This window comes from Eumetopias jubatus, unplaced genomic scaffold (assembly GCF_037043125.1).
Source record: "Eumetopias jubatus isolate StellerSeaLion01/CBP00866 unplaced genomic scaffold, mEumJub1_p1.0 scaffold_3, whole genome shotgun sequence".
Classification (NCBI taxonomy): Eukaryota; Metazoa; Chordata; class Mammalia; order Carnivora; family Otariidae; genus Eumetopias; species Eumetopias jubatus.
The window spans coordinates 118,480,927-118,503,663 of NW_028274809.1; the positions used below are offsets into that span (position 1 = coordinate 118,480,927).

Genomic DNA, 22,737 nt, shown 5'->3' on the forward strand with positions numbered 1-22,737 from the left:
GTTTGAGGAATCGAAAGATTACCAAGAGAAGAGGGAAGTGTAGAAAAAGGGGTGTGGTGAAGGAGGGTCCTGAAAGATAAGTGGGACAGGCCAGGGCGTGCTGGCCTTGGAGGCCATGTTAAGGAGTTTGAGTTTTATCCTAAGGGCAACAGGGGACCATCAAAGGATTTTAAACAGAGATGTACCAATCTGATTTGCATTTCATAAACTTCACTCTTGGCTACAGATCACAGAACTACTGAACAGGGACAAGTCTGGAGGCAAAGGATCAGTTGGAGGTTGCTACAGTAACCCAGAAGAACTCCAATGGGGGTTTGGACAAGGTGGTGGACATGGGAACACAGGGTGGTGGATGCACCTGAGAGACATTGGTGATAAGCTAGCTTGATATGGAGGAGAGTGACAACTGCCTTAGAAAACCCAGATGGGAAATATAGGAACTGAGGAGTAGCTTTGTGGGTCAAAGGAATGAGTCCAAAGCAGGGCATGTTGAGTTGGAGGTATCCAGGATGGGGTACATGGGTTAACAAAACGAAATCTAACATGCTATTTTGTTTCTGTTTTTTTTTTTTTTTTCAGTATATACCAAGTTATTTATTATCTTGGGTTTTTACATCCACCCTTTGAAAGATGAGTAAATCCTAAACAACATTAAAACATATTGTCAGAAGTTTTTATATTGTTCTCACAGAGATACTTTCTTCTGAATATAACCTCTCCAATAAAGCCTCCTACAGCATCAGATGATCTGTCCCCTTAGTCACATGTATTGTCGTGGAGCCAATATTTGGTCAATGGTGTTGAAAAGCAGGTTCCACTATTCTTAGACAAAGCTCCTGTTTCACAGCAGAGTTCCAAAAGTCTCCCACAAGCTACATTAAAGATGCCAAACAAAAGCAAATATTTCAAGAACAGCCAATATAAAGCAGAGGGAGGAAAAAAACTCAAGAGACTAACTGAGAAATGAACAAAGGAAATGAAGATAGTCCCAGTAAAACAAACAAACAAACAAACAGGGGCGCCTGGGTGGCTCAGTTGTTAGGCATCTGCCTTCGGCTCAGGTCATGATCCCAGGGTGCTGGGATGGAGCCCGGCATCTGGCTCCCTGCTCAGCAGGAGGCCTGCTTCTCCCACTCCCACTCCCCCTGCTTGTGTTCCCTCTCTCGCTGTGTCTCTCTCTGTCAAATAAATAAATAAAATCTTAAAAAATAAAAAATAACAAACAAACAAAAACAATGGCCCTAAAACTCCCAGAGTTCACTCAAGATAAGAGAAATGCAAATTGCAACTATTCTGAGACACTGTTTTCCACCATAAGATGAACAAAAATGAAGGAGTTTGGGAACGCTCTGCGTTGGTAAGGAGGTAGGGAAACAGACAGACAGTCTCTAAATGGTGGGTAAATTGGTATAATGTCCATGGAGGGCAATTTAGTAATGGCCCCAAATTTAATATATGTATAACATTTTTTTCAGCAAATCCATTTCAAGAAATGAGTTTTAATAGATATACATGTATGAAATGGTTTAATTTCACAGTTATTCACTGAAACATGGAAATAACCTGACCATCAGTAGGAAACTGGTTTGTGTAATATGTTACAACCACAAAATAGAATACTATGCAGCCATCAGAAAGGATGGAAGAAAGGGGAAACAACCCAAAGGTCCATCGACAGATGAAGAGATAAACAAAATGTGGTATATACAACAATGGAATATTATTCAGCCATTAAAAGGAAATGAAATTCTGATACAGGCTATAACAGGGATGAACCTTTAGGACATTACGCTAAGTGAAATAAGCTGGACACAAAAGAACAAATATTGTATGATTCAACTTGTAGGAGGTAGCTAGAACAGCCAAACTAGAAAAGTCAAATTCATAGACACAGAAAGTAGAATGGTGGTCACCAGGGGCTACAGGGTGTGGGGAGTTGTTGTTTAATGGGGACAGTTTCAGTTTGGGATGATAAAAAAGTTCTGGGGATGGATGATAGTGACGATTGCACAACTTAATGCCACTGAACTGTACACTTTTAAATAGTAAATTTCATGTTATATATATTTTACCACAGTAAAAAACAATGAAGAATTGCTTTATATGCTAATAAGGAATAATCTCCAAAGTGTATCATGAAGTGAAAATGAAAGATCCAGATAGCATGCAGACAGTGTCATCACTTGTGTAACAAACAGGGAGGGGATAGAAGAAAATATATTCACTTACACAGGTCCAGACTTTGTCTGAAGACATGGAAGGGAGCTGGCCGATGTGGAAGTGTTAGCGGGCTGGCAGGCGGGAGGGGAGAGGAGGCGACTTTTCAGTAGGTGCTGTTTTCTACCCTCTAATTTCACAGCACATACATAAGTTACATATTTTTAAAAATTAACACAATTTTTTTAAATTAATAGACTTAATTTTAAAAAATGGGTTTTTCATGCTTTCCTACAAACTGCCATCTTTCCCACTACAAAAACCCATGTTTTAAATAAGCAGTATTTTAAAATAGATTTTTAGTAAACTAGCGGGACATACCTTTTTGTTCAATTAGCAAATTAAACTATCAAGAACACTGATTTTTAATATGAAACTACTTGAATAACAATATCAATGAAGGATGTTGTTTTCTATCATCTGTCTAATTCACACACAGCCTTTTTAGCCCAGCTACTTGGGCTAAATCTTTCTCACCCTCTCATAAGCTGTTTTCATAAACCGGATCCCAGTGACAACTCCAGAAGGCCCTTCCCCAAAGAAAGAACCAAGCAAGAACACTGGGAAACATTGCCCCTGCCCTCCTTCCAGTCCACTCCTGTCCCTGTCCTGCTCTGGTGCCTTCCATTCAGCTGTTGGGGACTTCTGTGTCTTCCCTTTCCTAAACCCATCTCGTCGTAACTAGAACAAAGTGCCTGCGATTAAACTCTGCAGGTATAATACTCATCAAATCTTGATAACATTGTCTCCTTTTGTCTTTACAAGAGGCAAAGTGACCCCTAAACTTCTGATTAGAGTTCCAGTAAGAAATACAGTTTCTACAAGAAGCGCTATCATTGGTCAACATTCTCAGAAAATTCTTTCCTTTTTCTCATACTTAACAGGAAAAGAATCTTAAGTCATTTTCTAAAAGACTTTGCCCTTCTTTTCCTTTTCTTTTCTTTTTTTTTTAAAAGTTTCTCACTGCTAGTGGCATTCTAGTTTTTTTTATTATCCTCAATACCTTAGTGTATGGCTTGCAGTGTGGCTTTGAAGACTGGCCAATTTGAAATTAAAATTTTTACATTGGTTATTTATTGTGGGGGTAGAAACTATTTATACTTTGGATCATTAAAATACCAAACTTTTCTAAATCCAGGGCTTTTACCTCCTAATTGGTGAACATTTAATTGCATAACCAAATTCTCACTGGCTAAATCATGTCTTTTAGGGGGAAAAAAGTACCTAATTCAGTGGTTGACGGCTCAAGTTGGCTGAACGCAAACATTGCTGGGACAATGATTTGTTTGGGCAGATTCCCAGAGCTGCCAGTGATTAATATATTTAATTCTAAAAGCGCTTACACTTCTCTCCAGAGAATATATTCCCACAACCAGAGGAACTGTTCATTTTCACATTACCCCAGCTATCTTCCATCCCACTAAAAATGTGGGTATCTTATAAGTCCTGTGCTTCCTAGCTTTCAAGTCACATACATACTTAAGAGCTAGATGGGAAAAACGTGTTCTTTCTTCCTTCTTTTCCCCCTTGAGGTTTGATCTACGAGTTCATTTAAAATAGAAATTAAAATACCAAAATTTAAGACTTTTCAAAATTCCACGTTATGCTTCATATTTTACACTATTTGTAAATGTGTCAAAATTTACACTATTACATATTCTACACTAAATGATAATTGTGCTTCACTCTGTATTGCCGCAATTGACTGCCCAGGGACATCCTTATGTGTTCTCAATCAAAAGAAATGACAGGCATTTGGGTTGAGGATGCATCCTGAGCTATTCTACTTGAGGTGTAATATAATAACAACAAGAACAGCCTCAAATGATTGTGACATTTAATGGCACTATGACTGCTGAATGGCCTGATGGCTTCTCAAGGCTGAGATCTCACAGCCAAGACATGGAAGCCAGGAGCATCTGAAGACAATGCTAGTTTTACAAAGCCATGAACTGAAAGAATGAATTAAGAAAAGCTAGTAACTTCTCACCTCTAAAACTTTTCCTGGAAAGACTTTCCCAACCAAATGCATGAAAACAGGTTGGTAACGTTATCACTGACCATTACAGTCCCATAGGGTCACTGGAAAACCTACAGATGGAAGGCAAAAGGATTGATCGTTGACAAGCACTTGGAATTCTTAGAGAAGACACATTCCATTTCAGGCTGCCTTTTAGAAAGAGCAGAATTCCAGACAGTAAAGAGCCTTCGAAATGATCTAACCAAGTCCTTCCTCTTGCAGATAACAAAATGTAACCTCTGGGAATTTGGCTTGCTAAACATTTCTTAATTGGTATTAGACACAAGACTTAACATGCACATCTCCCAACCCTCCGCTAATGCTCTTTGCTCTCACATCCAAATGGATGTGAGATGGAGTCTTGGCCATCCAAATAAAATTCTTGTTGCACTAATCTTCATGCCACAAACACTGTGCAATAAAAATACATCTCACTTGTTTGGAATTTGGCATGTATTTTCCTTAGCAATAGATATACAATGACTATGTCCCTGAGCCGGCCCCAAATACCGAAAGCATGCACATGAGGAAGTGTGCATAACAAACAAACAAAACCACCTGCAAATCTAACACTGAACTGAATTTATTATTCCACCTTGAAATGCGAGGAACAATGGCATCAACACTCCCTGCTGGGGACCCCTCTAGCTCCAAATCCCTGCTGATCATCAGGAAGGGAGGAGCGGGATTCCAGCGGGTAAGGAGTTTGGAGCCTGAGGCTTCTGGAGGATAACCCCACGGGGCACTTCTGTATCCTAAGCTGGCTTCCCAGTTGCCATGTTTGTTTTCTTCCCAGTCTTGGGATAATGGCCACTTGCTGCTGCCCTATCTTTGGTCACCATCTTGGGTTCTGGACCAGTGTTTTTCTCCTCTCTGCCCTGCTGTTGCCCGTAACACAGTCTCTTAGTCATATGTCATTGCTGACATATCTTTCCGTCCTTAAAAGGTATGTAAACTCAGGCAGTCTTTTTATGCCTTGCCAAGGATTTACAACTACTATCAGTGAGGAAAAAGATTGAAATGGTTCTCTCTCCTGCTCCTTCAACCTAGCCCCTTCTTTTATTTCCTTCAAATGGTGATGCATTTCCTCCAGGAGTATAAAGGCTTAAATCCTATGGCCAGATTCACCCTGATGTAAACACATTCAAAGATAGGATTTCTTGAAGCATCCTTACCAGATTGAAGCAAGACTCTGAAAAGCCGGAAAGGGCCTCGGCTTAGGGGGCTGGGAGAGGAGAACTTGAAGGAGACAGGCATCTGCAAAGCCACAGAGAGAAAGGAAGATGTAGTTCTCTGGCCCCCCAGGCTCCACCTGGAGCAGTCATTCCTGGGGCTGCCGTATGTCCAGGAGCGCACGCAACAGATTTTCATATTTTCATGCCTTTTACCCAGAACTCTAGTATCAGCTACTTGAGGAGAAAGCTCATGACATATTTCTTATGCCCTGTCAGGGCTGAGTAGATAGTAAGTGATTGATAAATACTTGTTGACTGCCTGGGAACTTTCCAGACACTTCAAGGTCATGATTTTCTTCAGTAACACAGGGGAATGAAAGGTATTTCATGGTACCAAAATCTGGGGACGTTTATTTTATTTTATTTTATTTTATTTTAGGATTTTATTTATTTATTTGAGAGAGACAGAGAGAGCACAAGCAGGGGGGAGGGGGAGGGGAGGGGGAGAAGCAGACCCCGATGAGCAGGGAGCCCAATGCGGGGCTCCACCCCAGGACCCTGAGATCATGACCTGAGCCGAAGGCAGATGCTTAACCGCCTGAGCCACCAGGTGCCACGAAATCTGGGGAAGTTTAAACAGCCACGGACGGTAGTTTTTCCTCACTCTTTACACATATGTCTTTGGCTCTTTGCTCCTAATTTGAGGGGAGTGCCTCTGAGGCAAGCTTTTAATGAAAAGGTGTTATAGAAGCAGCTCTGGAGCAGGCCAACCCACCTCCTGGCCCTGTGTCAGCCGATTTGCACAACTGACCACTTAGACCAATGTCTGGCTCATATCACAAGGAGAAATACATAGTTTGGCCCTTCAGGGACTTACACAAACTTTCAAAGCTGACTTTTCAAATTCCAGGCACTGGCATCGATCCTTTTACTAATTAAGTATGCATAGCTCTGAGAAATAGGCACTCTTTTTTTGGCTGGATAACAATAGCTATTCCACAGAAGAACCTGTTTCTGAAACCACCCATCATGGAATGGAAAGCTACTGGATCACAGCCAAAGAGTACATTTCGAAAGCTTCTGGTATTTCTTGAAAAAGCTCCACCAAGTATATTGGATGCATATTCTTCAGTAGGGATATTTCAGAATATAGTCTGGGGCCTCACACTTGACGTAAATAGGATGGTCCCCAAAGGGGAACGAGTCAGGGAGGTGCCATGAAGACATAAATAAGAACTCCACCATTCCAGATGGTGAGGGGTAGCATGTGTGGGACTAATAGAAACAGATCCCTAAAACAATGGACAGAGTTTCAGTCCAACTTACAGAAAAGGGCCGAGAAGTGACCTATTAAAACTCTTTTAGCAAATCACAAGATATTGCATGAAGAAAAGTAGACAGGTATGTTTCACCTTTTCTGAAGGCAGAACACGAAATAATGAAGGAAGTCAAGGAAACAAAAGTACTTTGAGATTTCTGATGATTGGTTAGATACAGAAACTTTTATTGCAGAAGACTCTGGAATCTTCTTTGGCCGTCTTAAAACCCAGCCCTGATTCCTATCTTTACAAAGCAGTTTCTGTGCTTTGAGCAAGGCACTCGCCACAAGACTCCCAGGCTTCCCTCTTGTCCCTGTTATTCTATGACCACAGCATTTTAATAATTTGAGTCCTTGCAACACATTCCAATTATAACCTTGTTAGCTGCTCAATGCCTCAGAGAAAACTTTCAAATTCTCCTGGCTACCTTTCACGCTCTGGAGTACTACGCTGAATCCATCTTGTAGAAATAAGCTGGAAAATGCCATTCCGATAGGTCCCCCTAGCTTATCTCCACAGCTGTGAGGCTTGTAAAATCTATGCTTCACTGTCTTCTCAGTATTGTGAGTTCATTTTTACTGGATATATCACATTACACAGAGAGTGCATAGGACGCAAACTGTACGCACTCCACAGCTCAAAAAAGACAGAGAGAGGTTAGACGTGGCTGGCAATGGGACCCTCATCCGCTTCATCTGCCCTTGTCAAAACTTGACAAGGCTTGAAGCTGGCCCTCCAGAGATGAGAGTGAAAATAAAGTATGAAGCAAGCTAAATATAGAAGAATTCAGTTCTGAATCTCTTTTTTTTCTTTATACATCCAGTGGAATATACTGATGTAAAAAAAATTGTCACAACTTGCTCCAACATTTATTTGTGCCAGGAGAGTATACGAACAGGAGTAAAGCAGTTGAAACAGGCCATGTCTTCAGAATTATAGATCAGGTTCACTTTTCTTATTTCTATTATGGACTGAATTGAGTTCCTTAAAATTCATATGCTGAAGTTCTAATCCTCCAGTGTCTCAGAATGTGACTGTATGTGGAGATAGGGTCTTGAAAGAGGCAACTAAGGTAAAATGAGGCCATATGGGTGGGCTCTAATCCAACAGGGCAGGTGTCATAAGAAGAGATTAGGACACAGACAGACATACACCGAGGAAGACCATGTGAGGAAACAGCAAAAGATAGCCATATACAAACTAAGGAGGGGTGTCAGAAGAAAACAACCCCGCTGACACCCTGACCTCAGACTTGCAGACTCCAAAACGACAAGACAGTAAATGTCTGTTGTTTCAATCGGCCAGTCTGTGGTCATTCATTACAGCAATCATAGCAAACTAATACACCTCGGTCTCCTCACTACCACCTGTGAACACTGGCTCCTTCTTTTACTAACTTCATTTCACTGTTTTACCCCTCACTTTCTTTTGCTCCACTGAGCATGTCTTCCTTGCTTCTGCCCTGCCTCTGTCTGTATTTGTCTTTTATTTTTTGTTGTTTTTTTTTAAGACTTATGTATGTATGTATGTATTTGTGAGAGAGAGCATGAGCAGGGGGAGGGATGGAAGAAGAGGGAGAAGCAGGCTCCCCACTGAGCAGGAAGTCTGATGTGGGACTCAATCCTAGGACCCTAGGATCATGACCTGAGCCAAAGGCAGATGCTAAAACTGACTGAGCCACCCAGGCACCCCTGTACTTGTCTTTTAAAAGAGGGTCTCTCCCCTTTTGCCTAAACAGATGTGGAAGGTGAGACAGAAAGAAGGCATCTTGCACCCAGCCACCCCCAGGTCTGTCTAGAGGCTCAGGCTCCCACAGCTCACAGGTGCATCTGGTTTGCAAGGTTATAGTGCACAAAATCACTTGACATCATTATCAGATGTGCCTCTCCCTCTCTGGCAACTTCACCCAACTTCTCTGAGTTTCTATGTTTTCATATATTAAAAAAATAGTGATGGGAATTATTGCATGGTGGTTGTGAGGTTCAGTTAAGATAAAACATTGGAAAATACTTTCTATACTAATCGCCATGGCTCAGTTTTTCTATTTGTAAAATAGGTACTACCTATTAGTTTGTAGTATAGTATGAAAAAAACCAATCAGCAAATGATTAGAACTTCTGTGACTCTCAGTATTATGTATTTTAAAGGATTATTTCTACTCTATATTTCATTGGCCTAATAAAGTTTACTTTTGTTTCTCCTGCCACTTAATATTTATGAAGAATGTTGTACTTGATATTAAGAGATGGGTTTTAAAGACACAAAAGACCTGCCTTTTGCCTTCAGGGATCCTGTAATCTATTTAGAAAAAATTTTTTTTAGAAAAAAATTTTTTTCACAGTAAAAAACACTTATAAAATCAGTTCACAGTGGTTTTCAGGGCTCTGATCAGGTCAAATCAGGTTCATACCTGAACTCTCTAGGACAACTCCCCAGATAGCAATTCCCAGCTATCGTGTACTAAAGTCACTGCCAGCAGAAGCTAACAAATCTGATTAAAAAGATTTAAAATTAAGAAAGGTAGGGACACCTGGGTGGCTCAGTTTGGTTAAGCAACTGCCTTCGCCTCGGATCATAATCCCAGGTTCCTGGGATCGAGTCCCACATCCGGCTCCTTGCTCAGTAGCGAGCCTGCTTCTCCCTCTGCCTGTTCTGCATGCTCTGCCTGCCACTCCCCCTGCTTGGGCTCTCTCTCTGACAAATAAATAAATAAAATCTTTAAGAAAAAAAATTATAAAATTAAGAAAGGTAATAAAAATCTGAATGCTAAGTAGTATATTTATCTTTAAACAAATCTAATTCTATAATCATTTATAAAATAGAATGCTTTAATATACAAGTATCTCTAATCTTAAAACTTGACTTGAATAATCAAATTCTTCATTTTTCAGTAGCTCCTTAGGAACCCCTGAAAAAAAGATAATTGACAATAGCAACATTCTAGTAGGAAAAACATATACTCTTCAGAAATGCAATTGATATTTGACTTTAGAAATATCTGACTTTGAAAACATCTCAACGAAAAAGAAAACCACATAACTATTTTTAGAAATTTACACTATTAAGAATGATCAAAATATGGTAATTTGGTAGGGATATAGGGATAAAGAATTTAATGCAGCATGTCATAGCAATCACATTTGGATTTAGATCCTGACTTTACCGATTAGTCACTGTAGGAACTATGGCAATTAGGGGCGCCTGGGTGGCTCAGTCGTTAAGCGTCTGCCTTCTGCTTAGGTCATGATCTTAGGGCCCTGGGATCGAGCCCCGCATCGAGCCCCGCATCGAGCCCCGTGTCAGACTCCCTGCTCCGCGGGAAGCCTGCTTCTCCCTCTCCCACTCCCCCTGTTCTCTCTCTTACTGTGTCTCTCTGTCAAATAAATAAATAAAATCTTAAAAAAAAAAAGATCTAAGGCAAATTACTGAACTTTTCTAGTCTCACCTTCCTCATAGTTTAAATTGGTCCATGAATAATGACTGCTTTGGAAGGGCAAAGGTGATGGCATAGATGAAGCACAAAGCTCAGCTGCGATGAGTGTACCTTTCCTGGTCAGCAGCAGGGGATACCTTGGGTATGATTTCTAAATGAGAATGTATCATAGTGGATTATAACTGCTTCCTAGCCTTTTCCTCTCCCTAAACTGTGTATTTTTCTAACTCAACTTTGTATGTCTCTCCACCACTTAATCCCAAGTCTGGCTCTGGTACACAGCACGTAGCAAAGCCTAATAAACAGTTGATAAAATACATACATGAATAAATAACACATAGACAATTTTAAATTGGAGGCAGAGAGGGGCGCCTGGGTGGCTTAGTCGCGAAAGCGACCATCTCCTGATTTCGGGTCAGGTCAGAATCTCAGGGTCCTGAGATTGAGCCCCATGTGGGGCTCTGCCCTGAGCATGGAGCCTGCTTAAGACTCTCTCCCTCCCTCTCCCTCCATCCTTCTGCCCCTCCCCACCAGGCGCCCAGGCTCTCTCTCAAAAATAAATAAATATATAAATAAATAACAAATAAATAAATTGGAGGCAGAGAAAGAAATAAACCAGTATGTGGAACACAGCTTAAGAACTGTTAACAGATCAGTGTCTTCAATGAACACAATCAAAATCTGAGAAACTAAAAACACCAAAAGATAGCTTTAGCTATAATAGGATAAATGGGAAGGAGGGGGCGTAAAATACTACTGTAGCTGCCAATCACTACTCTAAAAAAGATAACTCAAATTCCTTTCCACCAATATTTTTTTTCTGCAGTGTATGGCTAAAACAAATAATCTTTGAGATAATAAGCCAAAATTATCTGGCACATTTACATGTAGGAAAATACCTAGTGAAAAAAAAATAACATTCTCTCCCATGCTTTGTGAAATTCGTGTCTTTGTAAAACATTTTAAGATGCAACTGTCTGAATGTTTCACACTGGGCCTGCTACCTACTGTATGTGCTTTTATTTTGCAAAGATTTTGGTTAATATATTGGAAGGTTGAAGGCCAATTCATTTGCATGGACCCAAACCTGGTTCTGTATTTTATTTTTTTTAAATGACGATAATTAAGGGATATCCCTCAGCAGATGCTATATAGAAAACGAGGAAACAGAATATTTTTGTTATTACTTTAGAAATTAAGTATCTTCTAACCTTTTCATGTCTTCCATCAGACCACAATCCAGTATTTCGAAAGCAGAGTATGATAGCATTAAGCAGGTGGTAGCCTGATTCGCTTACCAAAGGACAAGTGTTGACCAATACACTTGGGTTAAGGATCCTGTGAGACAAGAGTTGGCTCATCTTGGGGAAAAGTTCTCAAAGATTTTGAGTCCCCCTCTCCCGCACCCCTCCGTCGCCCGGCAACCCAGGCACACCTCGGCTCGGCCCCTCCCCCGCTGCCATGGCAACGCCGCAGCGCCGGCGCGCGGGCTTTGTGCTCTGGCCGCGAGGGGAACAGCTCACAGCGCTCGCCCCCTGCACCTGCTGGGTCGCGGCAACTTTTCAAACCTTCACTCTCCAACAGCTCTGCCCGGTCTTTTACCCAGAGCCGCTAATCACCGCCTTCTCTCAACCTTGTTTCCGAAAAAATGTTCCACGGGCACAGGATTCCAGCCACCTGCTGCCTGGTGGTCCCTCCTCCAAACGTGAGGGAGAGGTGACAATCGGCAAAGAAAACCCACTTACCTTCCTCAGCATTCCTCCACGTAGGCAGGGGGATCCCCGGAGGGATTTGACTATCCCGCGCCGCGCTCAAAGTGTGAAGGAAGTCTCGGAGAGGCAAAGGGCAAACTTCGTCCCGGACGAGCGCCGTCCCCAGGGCCCCTGCGCGCTCCTCATTTGCACCACAAAGGGCGGGGACATAGGGCCCCGCGGTCGGGAGACGGTTATTCCGGCCGGCGGTGGCCTTTCTGGCCAGAGTTCACATGGGCTCTGAGGGGCTGCTCAGATGCCACATCTCCCAGACGAGGACCAAGTCCACCGGCTCCTCCTCGGGGGCGAGCTGGGCTTCCCAGTCCCCAGGCTGTGCTAGTGCGTCCCGGCCCCTGAAGACCCGGGCGGAGGGTGGGCGCAGCCAGCTGGAGCCCGTTTCGGGCGGCCCAGGTTGAATTTCCTCGCAGGGCTTTTCTCCCGAGCTCCCTCCCCGCCCCTCGCTGGTTGCATATTCATAAGAGGGCGGAGTCACTCTCCATCTCTTTTGAATCCTCAGGGTTGAGGAAGCCGAGGGAAGGAAGTGGGAAGATTTGATTTGGAAGGAAAGGCTGCGAAAGGAAGAGGGTGGGGAAATAAATGGCAACATAAATAGATAAGCAAACATAGGATTCCTATTTCACCAGTCGCACGCTCTTGTACACACACACACAGACACACACACTCAACATTTCTCAGAGCCTGAACTGAGCAAAGGAAATTTCAAGAAGGTCCTGACTAAATTTCTTGGTCCTAATTATAGTATTAGACTAATTGGGTTTTTGTGGGGTTTTTTGGCCAAGGATTTTTTAAAGGATGATTTGAACTGCGTGTTCTTCATACTAAAGAGAGCCGTTGAAATTTTATATGCACAGACCTCGCTAATTGCATTGATTCTGTTGAACTGCATCATAATTGATTGGCACAGCCCTCCACCATTCCCCAAAACCCAGATTTTCTGATTTATAAACAGGTTGTTAATGGGAACACATTTTCAGAAAATAAAAATAGGGTAAGAAAAATTACGGGCCTAAGGAAGTTCACTTAGGGGGCAGGGACAGTCTGAGAAGCAGTAGAAGCCACTGGTGCTGAGCTCTTACCCCCAGACAGAACAAGCAACTCTCCAGAATGGTCTCTCTTTCCTCCCCGAAATTTCCACCATGAGAATCATCATAAAGCACATCCAGGAATTCAAATCCAGTCTACGACTTACGGTACGGGTGGTTACCTGAGTAAGGTGATCTCAATGGATGCAAAGGTTCTTCTGCCTAACACTCTACCAGCAAATACCCTGCCATGGTGCTCTCATGACCAGATGTACTCCTCTGTGTTTAAGTGCTACAGAAAACTCCCTTGTTAGCTGAAAGAGGTGACCTGTACTCATTACCCCTCAGCAATTGCAGGTGGTTAGACTCCAGAAATCCACTCATTCCACAAATCTTCTACTGGTGGGTGGTGGGTGCTGGGGAGACCACTGACAAGGAAACAGCTTAGGTCCCTGCCCTGGGAGCCAAGCTTCGAGTGCAGAACAAATAAAAGTCAGGCAGTTATTATTGCTATAAAGAAAAATACAGCTATTTAGAAAGGTAGATGCTGGAAGCCCAGAGAGTATGGAAATGCCATGAATTCCCTAACAGAACCAACTAAGACGAAGTCCAGGTTTTCTGATAGGGTTTTAGGTCCAATTAAGTATATGGGCATATGGGTGCCTTTCTGAGTTTGTTTTCTCATCAAACAAAGAGTAGTCTATGTTTTCAGTCATTTTTAGAGTGGGCAGAGGAAGTTGTGTACTGATTTAATGAGCACAGAGGTTCAGAGGGTCTGACAGTGTTGCTGGATGGTCAGCAAGCACATACTGATGTCAGACTGAGTTCTAAATGCATCAGCTGGGCAGGACACTTCATCTCCGACTCTGGTCTCCCCAGTTGTAAACATGCGTAATAATACCTACCTCAGGGGCTGCTGATCACAGGGCTAGCTATTTAATAATTCCTCACTGAAGCCACTGGCCTTCAGGAGGATAGCCCTGCAGCATATCCTTTGAAAGCTGTGGTTGCTTGATTATAGGACTAATGTTGCTTTCTAATTCTTGGTACTCATTTGTAATTCATTCTTTCCCTACAAAGGGAAGTAGGATGTGAGTGGGGGAAGGCTAATGGTTACCAAGGCACCCTGCTAGCCCTCTACCCACATTATCTCTTTGTCATCACTACCACTAACCATTGTACAGATTCAAAAGAGGATCCAAGAGGTCAATTTCCTTGCCAACGGCTCGAAGCACATTACACGGTGGAGCTAGGATGCTAATCCCTCTCTCCCAAAGCCCTGCTATAGCCTACAGCCCAGTCTCCTTCACAGCATGTGCTACTCTGGGCAGCAACAAACCACCGTGAAGCAAAAGGAAAAGACTCTCCTCCTTTGCCATTTCTTTGATAATAGAATTGCAGTACTGTTGGTGGGAATGCAAACTGGTGCAGCCACTCTGGAGAACAGTATGGAGGTTCCTCAAAAAGTTAAAAATAGAGCTACCCTACCACCCAGTAATTGCACTACTAGGTATTTACCCAAAGAATACAAAAATACTAATTGAAAGGGACACATGCACCCTGATGTTTTATAGCAGCATTAACTACAATAGCCAAATTATGAAAACAGCCCAAGTGTTGACTGAGGTATGGATAAAGAAGATGTGGTGTACATATGTAGATACAATGGAATATTATTTGGCCATAAAGGAAAAATCTTGCCATTTGTAACAACATGGGTGGAGCTAGAGTATTATGCTAAGCGAAATAAGTCAGTCAGAGAAAGACAAATACCAGATGATTTCACTCATATGTGGAGTTTAAGAAACAAAACAAATGAACAAAGGGGAAAAAAAGAGAGAGAGTGCTGCAAACCAAAAAACAGACTCTTAACAATACAGAACAAACTGCTGGTTACCAGAAGGGAGGAGGGAGTGGGGATGGGGGAAACAGGTGATGGGGATGAAGGAGAGCACTGTTGTGATGAGCACCAGGTGCTGTACGGAAACGTTGAATCACCATATTGTACACCTGAAACTAATATTACACTGTGTTAACTAACTGAAATTCAAATAAAAACTTTAAAAAATAATAGCGTAACAATAATATGTGATTATTTTCTTATACAAAAATGAGAGGGAGGTACATCTTCTAGCTCCTAGGAGCCAACTGGATGTATCTCCAGGGTCGTAGCAGTGAGTTAGAGAGATGAGCTGCACCCAAGCTGCCTGCCATCTCCCCACCTCCAAAGGTGCCAGGGAAAAACACACCGCTGAAGGTGCGCCTGGGTCACCCTTTGGGCAGCAGGGGGTAGAAGAGAGGAGACCTTACCTTTGGTCTCCCTTGGCAAACTGCTTCCCAGAGGGCCCTGCTCAGTCCTTCTGTGGGATGTCCATTGAAGGCTGCTTCCCCACAAAACAACTCCACTCATCAACCACTTCCCAAACATAAGAACATGGAAGGAAGACACCCAGATGTCTTTACACCAGACATTGTCACAGCCCAATGCCTAGAATAGGTCTTCTGATTAAGGACCCAGAAGGAGAAACCATGGAAATATTCCAAGGTTCCAAAGACAGTTTTTAGAGCAATCCCTCCATATAGGATAGTGCTTTAAAATGCATAAAAATAGGTGGGCATCAAATGCATCAGGGAAATAGGAAAAATGACACTAGAGGTCAATGAAAAGAACAGAGTTTGGAGGATAAAGTTGCCCAGAGTAAGGGTTCTATTTAAATTAATGTGTGCAGATCTAAGAATAACCTCTTGAATGTTCCACTTAGATTGAGAAGGAATTTAATTTGCTTCCTTCTTTACTAGGTTCGATGCTGCATCTGTGGTTCACTTCTCTAAACATTCATACTTAGTTTTATGGGAGAGATGTTATTTAAAGTATTTTCTGGTATATATGTTGGAATCCATTTTTACTTTAAACTTTTGGAAACACTAATGTTAGTTGTCACCACGTCCTGAATAAGTCTGTTTATTATTTTATGAAAATCATGCTTTGGTCCGGAAAGAATTTTAGGTACATTATAAATACATCCAATCCCATAGAACAAGAAAGAGAATTAAAAACAGGCAGATGAGGAAAATACAACATAGGGGAAATGAGAACAGAAAAGATGAACAGGCATTCATATATTTATAACTATGCAAATTCATACATTTATATGTGTTTCATCAAGATCCTTTTAGAACTCTGAAAGCAATGTATGCAAACCATGCAAAAATGAATCTTTAGCCCATTTAAAGTAAGTAAAGACATGATGTATTTCATGACAACTATATTATTTTTTTTTAATTTTATTTATTTATTTATTTGAGAGAGAGAGAGAGCACGGGGCCAGAGGGAGAGGGAGAAGCAGATTCCCCACTGAGCAGGGAGCCCAACGCGCGGCTTGATCCCAGGACCCCGGGATCATAACCTGAGCAGAAGGCAGACGCTTAACTGGCTGAGCCACCCAGATGCCCCTGAAAAACTATATTATATTTAGGGGGGAAGGATGGAGTTGTGATAAAACAAGAGATCTCGATGTTTCCAAGATGCAAACAACTATAATAATTTTCTTATATGGTACATATTTGTCTTGTGCACTTTTAGGACATTGACTGTTTTCTTTCCTGATGATAGGAGAAAAATGTAATATACCTGTGTGAGTGTGTGGGTGTGGGTGTCACTGTTTTTTGTTAGCACTGTAGTCACTTGTGAGAGTAAATAAAATCACTTTAGAGACCCAGGGATAAACAAGTATGTCCATTCCCCCTGGTTCTAGTCTAATACAATACCCTAGATTCTGTGAGCAGTAAGTACTTGTTAACTAACTTGCTGATTAGCCTTTCTTCTTTTTTTGTTTATTCCTGTGAATGACTAATGTTTTCTGGGCGGGTATTTCCCCCATTTCTGTTGCAGGCCTACTTTGAGAGCTCACTGAGAAACATATCTGATGTTGGCCGTAAATTTGTCTGTGAAAGCGTTTAGATAGTGCTTCTGGACTGGAGATTGACCTTCAGACCAAGGATTAGGAAAAGCCTGAAGTGGAGGAAAAGGAGGCGGGAGCAGGGGAGGCTGGGCCATGATCAATGGCAGCCCTATGACCCAGCAGCATGAATCAACAATGCCTGGGACTCCAGGGAAGGTAACGGGTAATTCAGCCACACCTGGAGGTGCCAACTAGATCTCAAGTAAGTAGCTCACAAATGATGGCCCAACACTAATGATATCTCCTACTAGCATGCACTAAATACAGTAAAATATTTGTTCACTTGTCTTGGAGACCTTGAATCTTGTTATGGACATACTGCTTTGTTAGATATTGGCATCTATAAGATTCAGCTCAGTTACCACTCTTGTTAATTCTTTTCTCAGCTTCTGGGATCATCTGTGGTTAATTAATTTGGATGAGAATTTCTTCTGCATTTGAAATACACAGAAATGCATTGTGTCCCCTTCCTGGATTCCCAAGTTAATACACAAATATTGTTAGGCTAATTATGGGGGTACTTTTTTATTCTAAGCTGCATACCAACCCAAGTACATGCTTTAGAATCTCTCCAATTTCCAAATGTAGTATTTTTTTTAAGATTTTATTTATTTATTTGACAGAGAGAGACACAGTGAGAGAAGGAACACAAGCAGGGAGAGTGGCAGAGGGAGAAGCAGGCTTCCCGCCGAGCAAGGAGCCCAATGTGGGGCTCGATCCCAGGACCCTGGGATCATGACCTGAGCCGAAGGCAGACGCTTAATGACTGAGCCACCCAGGCGCCCTCCAAATGTAATATCATCCCCACGAATTCCTCTAGTGCATTATTGGGACTTGAATTAAATGAAAGGAAATCAAGAGGGGGGTGGTAATAAAGACTCATGCATGTCTACTGTTCACAGTTCTTCTAGGCATCAAACAAGCATTTTACCTTGGGATCCTAATTAAAGTCATTTTTCATCATTTTCATTGTGTACCCCTGAGAAATAGGCCCATAAACAAAACTGACAAGATCTGACGTGTTATTAACCACTGATGTCAAACTTGATCATCGTGACACAGAATCCCTTTATGATATGCTGCTACATAAAAATACCTCCTGGCCCTCAGCCTACCAGGTAGATACAGAGGGAAGAGAAATGAGATGAATCAAGGTTCCTTTGTAAATTCACACCTTTGTAAATTCAGCCCTTATCAATTGTTAGTCAGATTTCCCCCCAAAGCATTAATTGTGACCAGTTCTGCCCATGGCTCTGTTCCTATTGAAGAAAATAAAACAAATTGTTCTTCCTTGCATTGACTTTTGTTCATTCGTTCACTTGGAACTGTTTATTGCCTAACTCTGTATGAAGCAAGATGCCAGGCACACGGGAATTTTTTAAAAAACCATTGTCCATGAGGACATGAGAATATAATGAGAATATATATGTATAAATCTACTTCCTGTAAATTAAATTGTTGTTTAAATGTGACTTTAAGAGAACAATTTGTGGGGTGCTTGGGTGGCTCAGTTGGTTAAGCGTCAGACTCTTGATTTCGGCTCAGGTCAAGATGTCTAGGTTGTGAGATGGAGCCCCCTGTTTGGGCTCCTCGCTCAGCGGGGAGTCTGCTTCTCTCCCTCTGCCTCTGCCCCTCCCCTCCCCTCTGCTCCTGCACATGTCCTCACTCTCTCCCTCTCTCTAAAATAAATAAATCTTAAAAAAAGAACAGTTTGAAGAATTCTGTGAAAAATTCTTTTATAAAGCAAAAAATCCAATTGTGATACCAATAACACTCTTAATTCATAAACTGGACTATCAGTGTAAAGACACACATTTGTACGGTTGAGAGGTTGCTGAGGAATGGCAGATTTCTTCGTGGAAGTTCCCCTAAGCAGTGAGGAGGGCCTTGGAGACGGCAGGGGATCTGGACAAGAACACCGGAGGGGAGGATGGGGAGGACGGGAAGAAGGCCACCGCGTGGGAAATGGGACCCTGAAGAGCAAGAGATGCCATGGCACCGGTTTATAAGGGGCCTCTGATCTAAGGCAGAGAAATTAAATGACCACTGTCACCCTCCAGGAGCTGGGGGTTTGGTAAAAAAAAAAAGGGTCTTTAGTAAGGGCTCTCATCTTGACAGCCACATGGCTGAAAGCAGAAAAGCAAACACAACTGTTTGTCATCCAGGAATTGACACTGTGGGACTGGGGCTCAGGGCAGGGGGAGATTCAGACGGATTCAAGGGACCTGGGGAGAAAGAAGTCGTGCTCAGGGAGACTGATGTGGAGGACATGGAGAGGTGGCTAAGCACACCCCAGCTCTCTGTCAGCTGCTCCAAGCCACACTCGGATCCGGCCGACTCTGCTAGTTCAAGTTCCACGGAGGCAGGCGGTACCTCACTAAACGCAAGAGCCAGGGCCTCTGAGAGCCACCATTCCTCGCCAGTGTAAAACAGCAGCCTTTCCAGAGAAGCGTCTTTACAGCAACAGCCTCCAGTTGATCCAGGACTGTTTGCCCTGTAACCCACAAGGGAAGGTGACAAGAGTCTTACTGGATAGCTTCTGCATACCTGGCACCATCGCCTTTGTTCAGCTCTCTGGATACACACGCCTTTGTTACATGTTTTATCTTTTCCTTTCCTAGCTTCCTTCAAATAATCCATGGGGAACCATCAGCCATTAACTTATTTAAATCCTTTCTGAACTGTTTCTATTTTGAGCCTGTGCATATTCTTGGAAATAATGAGTTGTGTCTTCTTTATAATCGTTGCAAAATGTAAAATGCCTTTTTTTTTTTGCTTGCGTCTGTACGATATTAACATGTCACAGGGTGTGCACTCATTCAGCACTCTGCTTACTGCCCTTCATTCATGCATTTGCTCAGTAAGCATTGATTCAGCACAAACCGTGTGCTGGATTCTGTGCCACGCATGGAAGAAACAAAGCAACATGCTTCCAGCTCTCGAGGAATTCACAGGCTGATGGTGGAGACAGATTGGGAAAACTGACACTATAGCTGGAACACAAGTAAGAGTGTCTGAGCAAGGTGTTGTTGAAACAATGAAGAAAAGTACCTTCCTTTTTTTAAAGATTTTATTTATTTATTTGACAGAGAGAAACGCAGCGAGAGAGGGAACACAAGTGGGGGGTGGGGAGAAGTGGGAGAGGGAGAAGCGGGCTTCCTGATGAGCAGGGAGCCCGATGCGGGGCTCGATCCCAGGACCCTGGGATCATGACCTGAGCTGAAGGCAGACGCTTAACAACTGAGCCACCCAGGCGCCCCAGGAAAAAGTGCTTTCCTATAATAATATGCAATGCTTCGAGAGTTTGCCTGACATTTCCAGTCTAGATATTTTAGATTTTGATGATCTTTTGTTATTATTTTTTCCTTAGTTTTTCAATATAAATAATCTTTATCTTTTTATCCAGCCCCTATGGAAGGTTGTTTAGACTCATGATCTTTTAAATGTACAATTTGTGTCCTCTGTTGGGCTCCCCGCCCAGCGGGGAGTCTGCTTCTTCCTCTCCCTCTGCCCCTCCCCCCTCATGGGGGGTACTCTCTCTCTCAAATAAATAAATAAATAAATAAATAAATAAATAAATAAAATCTTTATTATTATTTTTAAAGATTTTATTTATTTATTTGACAGAGAAAGAGCCATAGAGGGAGGGGAAGAAGCAGGTTCCCACTGAGCAAGGAACGCAATATGGGACCCGATCCCAGGACTCTGGGAACATGACCTGAGCTGAAGGCAGACACTTAACCGACTGAGCCACCCAGGCGTCCCTAAATAAAATATTTAAAAAAACAAATGTACAATTTGTTATATCTTTCTTGGCATTTCACTTGAAATTGAAGAATCTTTCAACTGTGGACACATTATAAAAAGTTAAGATTGTGCCCTCAGGCTTTTTCACTCTTGGATATCAATCTCTCATACAATTTTGCGATATGTGCTGTAGAACTGATATTAGTTTCTTTAGAAGTCCTCTTGAATTGTACATGTTGGGAACCTAGCACTCTACAAAACTCCACAACCTGATCGCGTGTGTGGGCATGCGCATGTTTGTGTCTGTCTGTCTTGGTGTGCTGAGGCTAAAGTCGGCTAGATTCTTTCATAAATACTAACCTCCTGCCCAGAATGTATAACTTAAGAATGTAGTCCATGACACTAACTGTTCTTAAAAGGCTATGTGTTTTCTTGTAAGAGGTTTGAGTAGATATAAAAAACATTCGTGATAGGCTGGTGAGAAAAATCCCAGGGTCACCTACAGCCAACCAGGATATTGTGGGCAACTGACTTCTACTTTTGAAAAATGGAATCCACTCTGAAGTTTGTGATTTCAGTTCATGGATGCCGAAAGTTCTCTGGCAGCTCTGATGGGAGAAAGCTCTCGAAAGCATTCGATGGAGTGCTTTTACAATTACCTTGAGACCCCTGCTCAGAAGGGGTGAGAGCCACAGACGCTATTAGCTGCCCCTGTGGATGCGCCACAAGCCTCCTTTTGGAAACTGAGAAATCACGTTAGAAGTCCTCTCATGCCACTTTGTCTTTCAGGAGGAAAGAAGGATACATATTCAGTTAAAAAGTGTTTATGGCCTGAATAAAGACAAAGCAATGAAAACAAAATAAAACACACTGATCTATGCCATTTAACTAGCAATCTTGATGCTTTTAGTCCATTAAACTACACATGACATGTTCATATTTATATTTCCATCCCACTTATGACCACTTGACATATTATTTACCTGTTTGCTCATTGCCTCTCCCGTCCCACTATAATTAAGCACCAGAAAAACAAACCTTTTGTCTTTTTCGTTCTGTTCTATCTCTGACTCCTAGAATACCTGATAACTGCTCAAAAAATATTTATTGAATGAATTCCAAATTTCACAATGTGGGACTGGATCCTTAATCCTCATGAACTTAGGAGAAAGATACTAAATGTCTCTGACCATTTCCCATGAATTTAGAGGATGTTCAGAAAGAAAGATTCTGAGCAGCTAGCAGACATGTACTTTTGTTTTCCAGCTATGGTCACTAGTTAAGAAAAATTACCAACGATGTAGACATAAAGAAGATCTCAGAATATAGGACCCACTGAGGATTCTCTGCATCTTAGTACTGGATTGAAAATCTGTGCGGCTTAATGCCAGGTCCTGATCCCTGTGTTCAGTCATCTGAGATGACTCAATGTTAAAGGATGTTGCATTTGATAGTGGATTCAGCCTCAAAGCCACACCTGAGTCCCAGGGAGGGGGAGGAAATGGATTTGGATGAGGAAGGGCATAAGTCAAGCTGATGGACTGAAGGGGCCAGTGAGCAACAGTGCACACCCCTCCTCGCCCCCAACCAGAAATCCCTGACACCCTTGTACCCTAAGCTGTCCTCCTCCCATAGCAGTGAGTCCCTTCCGATCTGGTTCCTTGGCTTAGGTGACCTTGGCTTCCTGCTCTTGGGAGAGTTTCACAATGAGTAAAGCTTCACAATGAGTAAAGCTTCAGTGAGGCTAAATGGGCCATGGTGTGAATAAAAAGCCCAGCCAGCCCATCGCAGTCCTGTGCACTGAATACATCCCTTAGGGTCTCACTTTGAACTTCCAATATGCTGAGCTCACTGCAGTTTCTCATGGGGTACAGCAAACCCTCTGTCAAGAGAGCCCTTTGGCTCCCTTGGCTCGTTGGCTTGGCTGAGCTTAGGACTGTGGCGAGGAAGTGTCCTCTGACCTCCCATCCCAGGATCTCCTGCTCAACCGAGCATCTCTGGCCCTGCTCCCACACAGCACTAATTTCACTGTTTAATGACCTGTTGGTTCACCTATCCACCTACCTGCTC

At 42.4% G+C, this 22,737-nt stretch overlaps 1 long non-coding RNA gene across 3 annotated transcripts in view; it reads right to left on the bottom strand.

Moving 5' to 3' along the window:
- The window catches only part of LOC148164737 (uncharacterized), a 156,579-nt gene extending 144,260 nt beyond the window's left edge, over positions 1-12,319 (bottom strand). For 2 of the 3 annotated variants that reach the window (XR_015767887.1, XR_015767885.1), the window contains exon 1: positions 11,910-12,319. This is a non-coding gene — a long non-coding RNA (uncharacterized LOC148164737). Of the gene's footprint in view, positions 1-5,412; positions 5,495-11,909 lie in introns of all 3 variants that reach the window. The other variant, XR_015767886.1, reaches the window with a different exon arrangement.
- Between the last annotated feature and the right edge of the window lie 10,418 nt (positions 12,320-22,737).